The sequence below is a fragment of the Melanerpes formicivorus genome, unplaced genomic scaffold, assembly GCF_026170545.1.
Source record: "Melanerpes formicivorus ecotype bairdi unplaced genomic scaffold, bMelFor1.0.p_v2 SCAF_12, whole genome shotgun sequence".
Classification (NCBI taxonomy): domain Eukaryota; kingdom Metazoa; phylum Chordata; class Aves; order Piciformes; family Picidae; genus Melanerpes; species Melanerpes formicivorus.
In genome coordinates this window covers 19,056,759-19,066,996 of record NW_027142364.1, presented here as the reverse complement: position 1 = coordinate 19,066,996, position 10,238 = coordinate 19,056,759, and the positions used below count along the sequence as shown (strand labels likewise).

Below are 10,238 nucleotides of genomic sequence, written 5' to 3'. Positions count from 1 at the left end.
GCTCTTCCCAAAATACCAGGAAAGCATTCCCCCAAATCAATGAGGTTTTAACACTGTAACCATCTTCTAAGAGTAGGCGATCAGACTATTGCATCAACAGACATTCAACTTTGTCTCATGTATTTTTAAAAGACAAGAACCATTCTAATCTACCCTCTCCCTGATGGCCTTGCACTTTGCATCCAAAAACACAGGTGTGGGAGATCTTTGTGATCAGAAAAATGGACCCTTGAGGATAGTCCATTTCTAAGAGCTTTTCTGCTGGCTGAACATGTATGAATGATGCATGGAGAATAGGTTCATATTCTGTCTCATTTTTATTACCTGTTAGTTTAGAACATGCTTCATACCCACAGCAGCAGTCATAAAATTTGTAAGATAATTCCCAGCAATGGGAATTCAGGTTACTAAATGCTTCTCAGCCAGAAACCACTCTGCCTAAGTAAAATATATAAAAACCTGCCTTTTTTTTTATATATATATATCTATTTTTTTACATTTTTTTTCTTGTACACTTCATGGCTACTCCTGAGTGTCTTAGCTACACATGCTCTGTGTCACAGACTTACACAACCGGAGCTTTTGAACTGTAGCTCACAAGGTCAAGGCAATTTATGGTTATCAGACGTATCAGTGGCACGATACACGTATTGGAAGCTCCCTGACGTATTTCACCACCACTGCGTGGCTTTCCTATCTCTTGATTTTTATATTGGAGTGCATCACACAATCACAGAATCAACCAGGTTGGAAAAGACCTCAGAGATCATCAAGGCCAACCTATTACCTAATACCTAACACCTCCTGACAACCAAACCATGGCTCCAAGTGACACATCCAATCCTTTTTTGAACACCTCCAGGGATGATGACTCCATCACCTCCTTGGGCAGCACATTCCAATGGCAAATTACACTTTCTGTGAAGAACTTTCTCCTTGCCTTGAGCCTAAACTTCCCCTGGCACAGCTCGAGACTGTGTCCTCTTGTTCTGCCACTGGTTGCCTGGGAGAAGAGACCAACCTCCACCTGCCTACAATCTCCTTTCAGGAAGCTGTAGAGAGCAATAAGGTCTCCCCTGAGCCACAATCATAGTGTTTCCTTCCTGTAGGTCATTATTAGTGGGCACTAGGCAACTCTGTTTTGCCAAGAGGTCAAGTAACTCAAGTATTTCTTATCATAGGGAATTGAAAGGATTTATAATCTATTCTATTTGAAACACAAATGGATGGGGTAAAAAGGAGTGGTGGTATTTTCCTCAGGTTTTAAAACCTGTAGAAAATCATTTGGAGAAAAAGCAGACAAACAAGTTTTTATATATTTTAGAGAAAGGAGATTTATCATAGCATCATAGTATCATTCAGGGTTGGAAGGGACCACAAGGATCATCCAGCTCCAACCACCCTGCCACGGGCAGGGACACCCCACACTAGATCAGGCTGGCCAGAGCCTCATCCAGCCTGGTCTTAAACACCCCCAGGGATGGGGAACACCCCCAGGGACGGGGTATATGTAAGGCTTTGAGTCAGTTACCTGTAATGGTTACTCTGTATTCTTGAAATCCAGCAGTTATTCTGCACTACAAACCTGCTGACCACAGCAATGTTGACTTAAGCAAGCCACCCTTAATTGAGCAGAATGTCCTTCAAACCTAGTGGAGAACGTTTTAAAGATGATTGACAACAGCAGCACATTAACCTCATCACTCTTTCAAGAGTTTTATCTCTGAAATCACCCATCATCTGTGCCAATTAGTGCATGCCTAAGATCTCTGCCAACCCCGTGCATCTCTGGATAGCTGCAAATCAAAAATCACATTAGGTTTAACCATTGCCAAAAGTCAGTGGACCAGTGGAACGTAGTAAGCCTGAGAATACATTTTCTCCAAATTTATCTCAAGTCTAAAATTTCAAAATTAATAGATAAATCTGGTCCTGTGCATTTAAAATGCATACCTGTTCAACCCAGCATAATTCTTCTCCTACTACAAATGGCACACAACACTTTCCCAGTTTCATTTCTGCCTCTACCTCTTCCAGTAAAAAAAATATCTGCCCATTAATTGTCGCACTGAAAACCTCCAAGAAGCAGTAATATTTTAAGATATTTTATGTTGTGTATAAATTGCATTTCTGCTGAAGTATACTGCCTTAATAAGGGGAAATTATTGCATGGTACAGAGAGAACAGAAAGAGAAATAAGTGGCTTTTCATGTTTGAGCAGCTTTGTTCTTTCGTACTTGTTCTGTTGGACTGTTGGTGGACTTAAGATTTCAGTACAGAGTGAGCTATTGGTTCTAGAATAGAATAAACCAGGTTGGAAGAGACCTTCAAGATCATCGCATCCAGCCTATCATCCAACACCACCTAATCAACTAAACCATGCAACCAAGCACCCTGTCAAGTCTCCTGAACACCTCCAGTGATGGTGACTCCACCACCTCCTCGGGCAGCCCATTCCAATGGGCAATCACTCTCTCTGTGTAAAACTTCCTCCTAACCTCCAGCCTAAACCTCCCCTGGCACAGCCTGAGACTGTGTCCTCTTGTTCTGGTACTGGTTTCCTGGGAGAAGAGACCAACCTCTGCCTGTCTACAAACCCCCTTAAGGTAGTTGTAGAGAGCAACAAGGTCACCCCTGAGTCTATTACTGAAGTATTAATTCTGCTTTGAAATCATGTTTAAATAATGCACTGTATGAGGTTAGCTTTTACAGGCTAAATCATCAGCAAAAAATATACTGGAAATAATTCATTGTACTTGGAAGTTAAAACTGATTCTTGCTGCAGCTCGAGCAAGGATTTGCCTATATCAGGAAGAGAGGCAAATTGTCACAGAAACAGGCTGAGCGGCAGCTGCCTTCTTGCTTCTCGTAAAGAGGGAGAAAAGCTCCAGGTAGACTTTCTGATATTGGTCAACAATTGAGCTGGTTTTGGAGCACTAGATGGGTTGAAAATTAAGGTATTTCCACTTGTTTCATATTCATAAATTGCAAGATACTCAGCACATAAATATTCATATAAACGAGCATACTCTCATTTTGGTTTACTTCTTTGTGAGTCTAGTACTACTTTCAGTCGAGCTCATATAACATAGAGGGTCTGACATCTATTGCCCTGATGTCATTTATCACCAGCCCATCTCCATTTCCATAGCACAGATACTCAGTGTACAATTTTTACTGTAAAATTGAATTTGTTTCTTGTGACAGAGTAGGCTTGCTGAATTTATGATTTAGCATTGAACATCCTTCACCTTGAAAGTAGCTCTCCTGCCAGAAAAAATGAGGCATCTATCACAAGGACCCTGTAACATCACGATACAGACGCCCATCATGTTAGACAAGGTCATGCCAGTAGAAACTAAACTTAATTTTCTGGGCATTTCAATATTTACCCCGATATTTTACATTACAATGATAAATATCAGGAAGTACTTTATCTTAGGGTAATAAGTGTCCTATCATCTATTTAACAAGAGAAGTGTTGTCCAGTTCAAAATAGCTGACTGAAAGAAAATACAAAGAGCATGTGGAATACATTGTTCATCTATGATGACTGTCTTTGCCTTTACTTTGAAGAAAGTAAGTACATTATCTTAGCACTGCTTTTCTCTCTCCTTACTCTTCTGTCCACTTTGCTTGTTCTCACCTGTACTGCTGCAATTACTGTCAAGTGCCCAAAGAGAACTACTCCTAAGCTGAGCTTAATTCATTCACGTTACATCGAAACTGAAACATCCTAATGTTTTCACACTGCCTTCAAACTTTCAGAACCTACTTAAATTCTGCAAATTACATGTTTCTTCTTTGGTAGCACTTGACAGCAATGTTTAAAGTTCTGAGATAACAAAGCACTTTTCAGTCCCTTTGTGATGTGGGGGACAACATTTTCATTCACCTAGTTACAGCAGTACTCATGAGTCTGTGGGACTCCATCGCTAAAATGCACCCCAGAAGGTTGCAGCTTGCCATTTTCCAGCAACAACAAAATCCCTTGTGTCCCTCCAAAGCCTCTCTCACCATGCCTTTCTTTCCTGTTTTAGGTCATCTGTACTTGTGGAGGGTCCACAACCAAGCACAGCTCAGTTCCTGCAGGTAAGAATGAGGGAGCCACCATCCTTATCTATCACACCGTATCTGCTCACTTTCTGTCACTGGAGAAACTTAGCTGTTTCCAGCTGTTAAAGGTACTTAGCAATTTTCCACCCAAATTAAACACATGCAGGCTGTAATTACAGGCTGTCAACTATTGTCTCAGGCTTAAAGAACTGAGATGGTGGAGATTAAAACTCCTCAGATCTATCTGAATCTTCTTACAGCCCCAGATGACAAATCAATTCACAGCTGGAGAAATATTTTCCAATTATAACTTAAACTGGGGTCTCTGCGCTTTGTGGGCAGGTGAATGCACACCCTTGGGACAGTAGCTGGATGATGCAGTACTCTGGAGATCTTATAAAAATAGTTAAACATTTGAAAACAGACAAGCAAAATAATAATAATAATAGAATAGAATAGAATAGAATAGAATAGAATAGAATAGAATAGAATAGAATAGAATAGAATAGAATAGAATAGACCAGACCAGGTTGGAAGAGACCTTTAAGATCATCGCGCCCAACCTATCACCCAACACCACCTAATCAACTAACCCATGTAACCAAGCACCCTGTCAAGTCTCCTCCTGAACACCTCCAGTGACGGCGACTCCACCACCTCCCCGGGCAGCCCATTCCAATGGGCAATCACTCTCTCTGTGTAAAACTTCCTCCTCACCTCCAGCCTGAACTTTCCCTGGTGCAGCTTGAGACTGTGTCCTCTTGTTCTGGTGCTGGCTGCCTGGGAGAAGAGACCAACCTCTGCCTGTTTACAACCTCCCTTCAGGTAGTTGTAGAGAGCAATAAGGTCAGCCCTGAGTCTCCTCCTCTCCAGGCTAAGCAGCCCCAGCTCCCTCAGTCTCTCCTCATAGGGCTTGTGTTCCAAGCCCCTCACTAACTTCGTTGCCCTTCTCTGGACACACAAAATAACTAACCAAACCCAAAACCCCAAAACATTCACATGCTCCTTTAATAATAAATTCCATCTCTTCAGCTCATTTAGATCATCTAGTTGATCTCTAGCACTGCTCTGAATCCTCATGCACGGAATTTTTCTGGCCCATGTGAAAAACAAAAGGCATGGTGTTTGATGTGAGGCTTCCTTCTTCCTGTCAAGTTCATTAACTTCTGTTGCAAGGAACATCAGAGCACCATCGACCATATGGTGCACAGCACAAATTTTCAGCATATCATCCATCATTTGGCAAAGGCTTCCCCAAAGAATGAGGCCTGCTGTAACAAGGAAGTAGACAGCCTGATGTGCTCTTGATGTATTTATTCTTCAGCTCTAAGAATGTGCATACTTGAAGGAATTTTGGTGGCTTATTCAAATGGATCACAAGACACCACAAGCAAAAGATATATAAACATATCTTTTTTTCTGGGAGGTAATGAGATATTATTTTACAAAGGACTCAACACTTCTCAGATGTTTGCTTCCCCTTTCCTCAAGCTGCTCAAATTCTATGTAGCTTAACTTCTCATTCTGATTTCTTTTCTACCACTGTATATTTCCCTCTTCCTGAGAATAAATCACAGCAATTTTGATAATGTCCTGCACGTGTTTTAATCAACAAATCCAGTGTAATCAACAGGCCCTGATTCTCAAAGTTGAAGGTTTATTTCAGAACACCATGCCATGTTTAATCAGTTTTACTAACACAGCACAGTACTATCTGCTTTGACAAGAATATGTTGATCATATTACAGAATGATTATTGCTAATGGAGATCTTTTAGACAAGATTAGATTTTGCTTCCTTCCAGATGCTTCAAAGAATGTTATTAGTTTTTGGTGTCATATTTTTGTAGCATTAATATGATCAGCTTATGGGCTTGCTCATATGCTATAACTGCAGCAATTTATCTGACAGTTAAGCTGTCAGGACCATGCAGCATCTAACCCAATGAACATTTCTGCAATCTGTACCAAATTAGGCACTGCCCACACCATCTTACCATAGCTGTGATTTGACCAATGAATATTCTGATGAGCCCCCAACCTTTGGGATTCAGAAATCTACATCATACAGCTCAACAGCTTTTTCCAAGAAACCTAATTACTTCATGATAATATCCCTAGCAGTGAATGTGCATATTTTAAAGGAATACAGCTCTCTTTTTCATAAATCAGGAAAATGAGATTCAGAGCTGTGCTACTTTGGCAGCTAATTAATGTGGTACTGTATGGAAAGCCCATTAGTAGAACAGCATTTGTAATAGTAGGGCTTCTATATACATATAGAAAGGATGCTGAATTATGTTGTTCATAAAGTCCTTTTCTCTTCTTTCAAAGTGAATGGATATCCACAAGAACGTTTCAAGACCTGTGTTTACTAGTTAGACACACACAAATTATAAAAACTGAGAAACATAATGATTAGTCTCAATACATTTCAGCTGAAGTGCCTTACAGTATCAACCAAGCAATACTTTTGCTCTTAAGTTTAACACACGCTGAAATACACTCCAATGGTATGCTTCATTCCTTTTGATAATATGCCTTTAAAAACAATGTCCTTTAGGGTCCAATGGACCGTGAAATAGTCTCTGCAAAAGTACCAGTGGTGCAAATGCTGAGACAAGCATTCATTTTGGCTGTCAGCTTTAAAGACTGTGGAAGAAATGAAGCACATTTATTATATACTGATGTATTCTGACTAGATAATCCTTTTCAGTCGTAGGCACTATAAAGACGAGTGCAGATTACCATGGAGGAACATTTAATAAAAATTCAGAAGGGCTGAAACAGTTGTGCTTCCAATTTCACAGTTGGATAATTTGCTTTATAAACTTCCATTTAAAAGAAAGTTTTACTGGTAATGAAGTACGCTGAGTAAACAATCTGTTAGTGCCTAAGTTAGAAAATATTTCTACTAATGCTATATTTATTGATTAATATTGGAGTTTGCTTTTCTGTGCTGCAGACATTTTCAAGAGTTTTTTTCAGATAACCACTGTCATGAGACTGCCAAAATTCACCCCTTAAAATGTCATCATTTGATGGCCTGCTGATAGTATGCTTATTTCTGTATAGCTAGGATTCGTCATTGGAATGTGCTGCCCAGGGAGGTGGTGGAGTCACCATCCCTGGAGATGTTCAAGAGGGGACTGGATGTGGCACTTGGTGCCATGGTCTAGTCATGGGTCTGTGGTGACAGGTTGGACTCGATCTTTGAGGTCTCTTCCAACCTTAGTGATACTGTGTGATACTGTGTGATAGGGACTAATCAACTCATACTGAAATCAATAGGACCTCAAAATTTGGAACAAGATACTTAAATCATAATATTGTTATGTATTTTTCAATGCATAAACTTCATTATTCCCATTTTAAAGTTGGGAATGGATACTGAAAGCCTAAGGGATTTTCTTTCCCCATTATGTAGTAAACAGAAAGGGAAACTATATCATGAGATCTTACCTGGCTTGTGGCTCCCAACGTTTGACCTCAGTCTGCTAAGCATGTATCATCAGGTCCTTAAAGAAACATTAAAAAGGAAACAGATAGGTGAAACCTGTGTCTGACTGAAGGAAAGCACAAACCTGACAATTAGACAGATAGTCTTTTAAAAAAATGTAGGTTTTTTGAAGTCTATCAAAGCCCAAATCCAGTGTGCTGAAAATTAACAAAATAAAGGCAGCCTTCAGAAGCCAAGAAGCAATGTAATGTACACAGCACATGATTAAAAACACAAGATCAACTCTGTTGAACTCTTTCTCATTAAGCACAAAGTGTCCTCCAAACTTCAGTGGGGAAAAGCCCTAATTACAAATCAAGTAAGAAAACACCTCTAAGAAGCTTTATGTATATATAACTTTGTGAAACTATCACACAAAGAAAGTGTTTGACTAATAGAGTCTTTATCTACTACAAATATTCTTGGATGTTGTTAGGTATACTGGTTTTGTATTTACACCAGCAAAAGTTCTGGCATCTGAAGTTCTGTACAGTCTTTTAATTCAGAAGAAACAGTTCAAAAAGATTCCTTTAACTCAGAGACACTAAATATAGTTTGGTAATTTATGAAATTCTGGTGATGTTTGGATTACCTGCTTAAAAAAACAACCCTCTTACCAGCTTTTTTAAATGTGTGTGTCCCAATACAAACTCAATTCTTTAAAGAACTAATTAAGTTTAATACTTAACAATCACAAGCTAAATCTGCTTTTTAATAGTTTTGAGTATTGAGAACATGTGTTTGAGAGAGGGAAGAACTGACTAATAACGAGAGCAAGAGACAGACTTCTGTACCAGCACGATCTTTCTACATGGTGAGAAGCACATTCTTTTCTGGCTCCCTTGCTGATGCATGCCACAGCCAAGGCAACACATCAGGACTGAAAAAGCTACTTGTATCATATGTTTCATTTTGTTGGCACGCCACACATCAGAACATGCAATGTTTGGCAGTACTTTAGTGCTGTATTACTCTTTATGCACTCTGAGATCACACATATTGGTTATGAGCAATTGGAAGAACCAAACATCGTTCACCTAACTATTGAGCAATTTATTTAGAAGCTAAATATTTGCCACCTCTCTCCCTCAATGCAGAACTTAGTGACCCACTGTCATCATACTTAAAAATTAAAATGATGCATTTGCCTTCCATGAGTTTGGATATAATTCAGATTACTAAAATTCAGGTTAAACAATTTTAGAGGCAAGAGATTCATAAAGAGTTCAGGTAGGAGTGATTCTTTTGAAACCAACTAGTGGCCTATAAAAATCAATTTCACCTGCAAAATATCAAAAGTCACTTTCTGAAAGGAAAGGTTGGACCTTAGATTATAAGCATAGAAGTTGCTATAGTACTGAAATGGATGATCACACCATGTGGGGCTTTGGTCTACAAATAGACAAGGAAATCAACTATTTCTTTGCCATGCTATTCTCCAACGCTCTTGGTAATCTCTTTTGGCAATGTGCAGAAATAAATGTCACAAAAGATACTGATCAACTGTATTTCACTGTCTGCTAAAGAAGATAATATTTAAACTGTAATATTATGACAGGCAGCTTAAAATTTAGCAGAAATACGTGTTTCCTGACTCCATACTTTCACAGTTTCATAACACTTGACAGCAGCAACAAATCTACATAAGCGAACATCAGAAGTACTCTTTGGAAGAATTAGAGATTCTGCTACCGTGGCACATCTCTCAGAGAAATATTTATCATCTGGCTGGAAATAAGATTTGCCTTTTATTTATGTGATGTGTATTAACCAATTAAGATTGTTGCCATGGTTGCAGTGAAACAAAACCGAGTCTTCTTTACAATGAAGCGTCTTTAAATTTACTTATTATTATAGTCTTACAGGCTTAGTTTGTAATTAGGGAGTAGGATCATTAAAAATAGTGGGGAATTTTAGGCTAAGCTCTGGCAGTTCTGTGTAACAATGAGCAGTGCTTTGTGTAAATACTTGTAAATTGGTCTGGTTTCTTACTTGGCGCAGTGAGTGTGGTATGGTGAGGAACACACTCAGAGAAAACTTTAGAATAAACTTTATTAGAATAAACCAAACCAGGTTGGAAGAGACCTTCAAGATCATCGTGTCCAACCCATCAACCAACCCATCAACCAATCCAACCCACCCAAACAGCTAACCCATGGCACCAAGCACCCCATCAAGTCTCCTCCTGAACACCTTCAATGACAGCGACTCCACCACCTCCCTGGGCAACCCATTCCATAGCGCAATCACTCTTTCTGTATAGAACTTCTTCCTAACATCCAACCTGAACCTCCCCTGGCACAGCCTGAGACTGTGTCCTCTTGTTCTGGTACTGGGTGCCTGGGAGAAGAGACCATCATCCGCCTGTCTACAACCTCCCTTCAGGTTATGAATATACCTGAACAAAAGTGATAGTTTTGTATCCTACCCAAAGGACGGTATAAAACCCCCCACATTTAAAGCTGACAAAATATTTTCCTGTCAAAGTATTTTTTACTATTTCTCTGACCCCTTATACACTGAATTTAGTTAAATGTCATTTCCAAATGTCATGGCAAAATTAACACTTGAAACATTTTGTTTAAAATCTGCCAAAATGTCAAAGTATTTGTTCAGTAGCAGCCTCAAAAGGCATTCAGATAATTTTCAGCAGAGAGCCTGAAATGGAATTCTGTGAGAAACTT

General features: G+C 39.4%; 1 long non-coding RNA gene across 1 annotated transcript in view; it reads right to left on the bottom strand.

The window, feature by feature from the left end:
* Positions 1 to 3,949: 3,949 nt before the first annotated feature.
* LOC137444714 (uncharacterized) overlaps positions 3,950 to 10,238 on the bottom strand; it is a 33,243-nt gene continuing 26,954 nt past the window's right edge. Inside the window, exons 4-5 of the long non-coding RNA XR_010988227.1 lie at positions 7,518 to 7,573; positions 3,950 to 4,086 (exon numbers count right to left, since the gene is read on the bottom strand). This is a non-coding gene — a long non-coding RNA (uncharacterized lncRNA). The remainder of the gene's footprint in view (positions 4,087 to 7,517; positions 7,574 to 10,238) is intronic.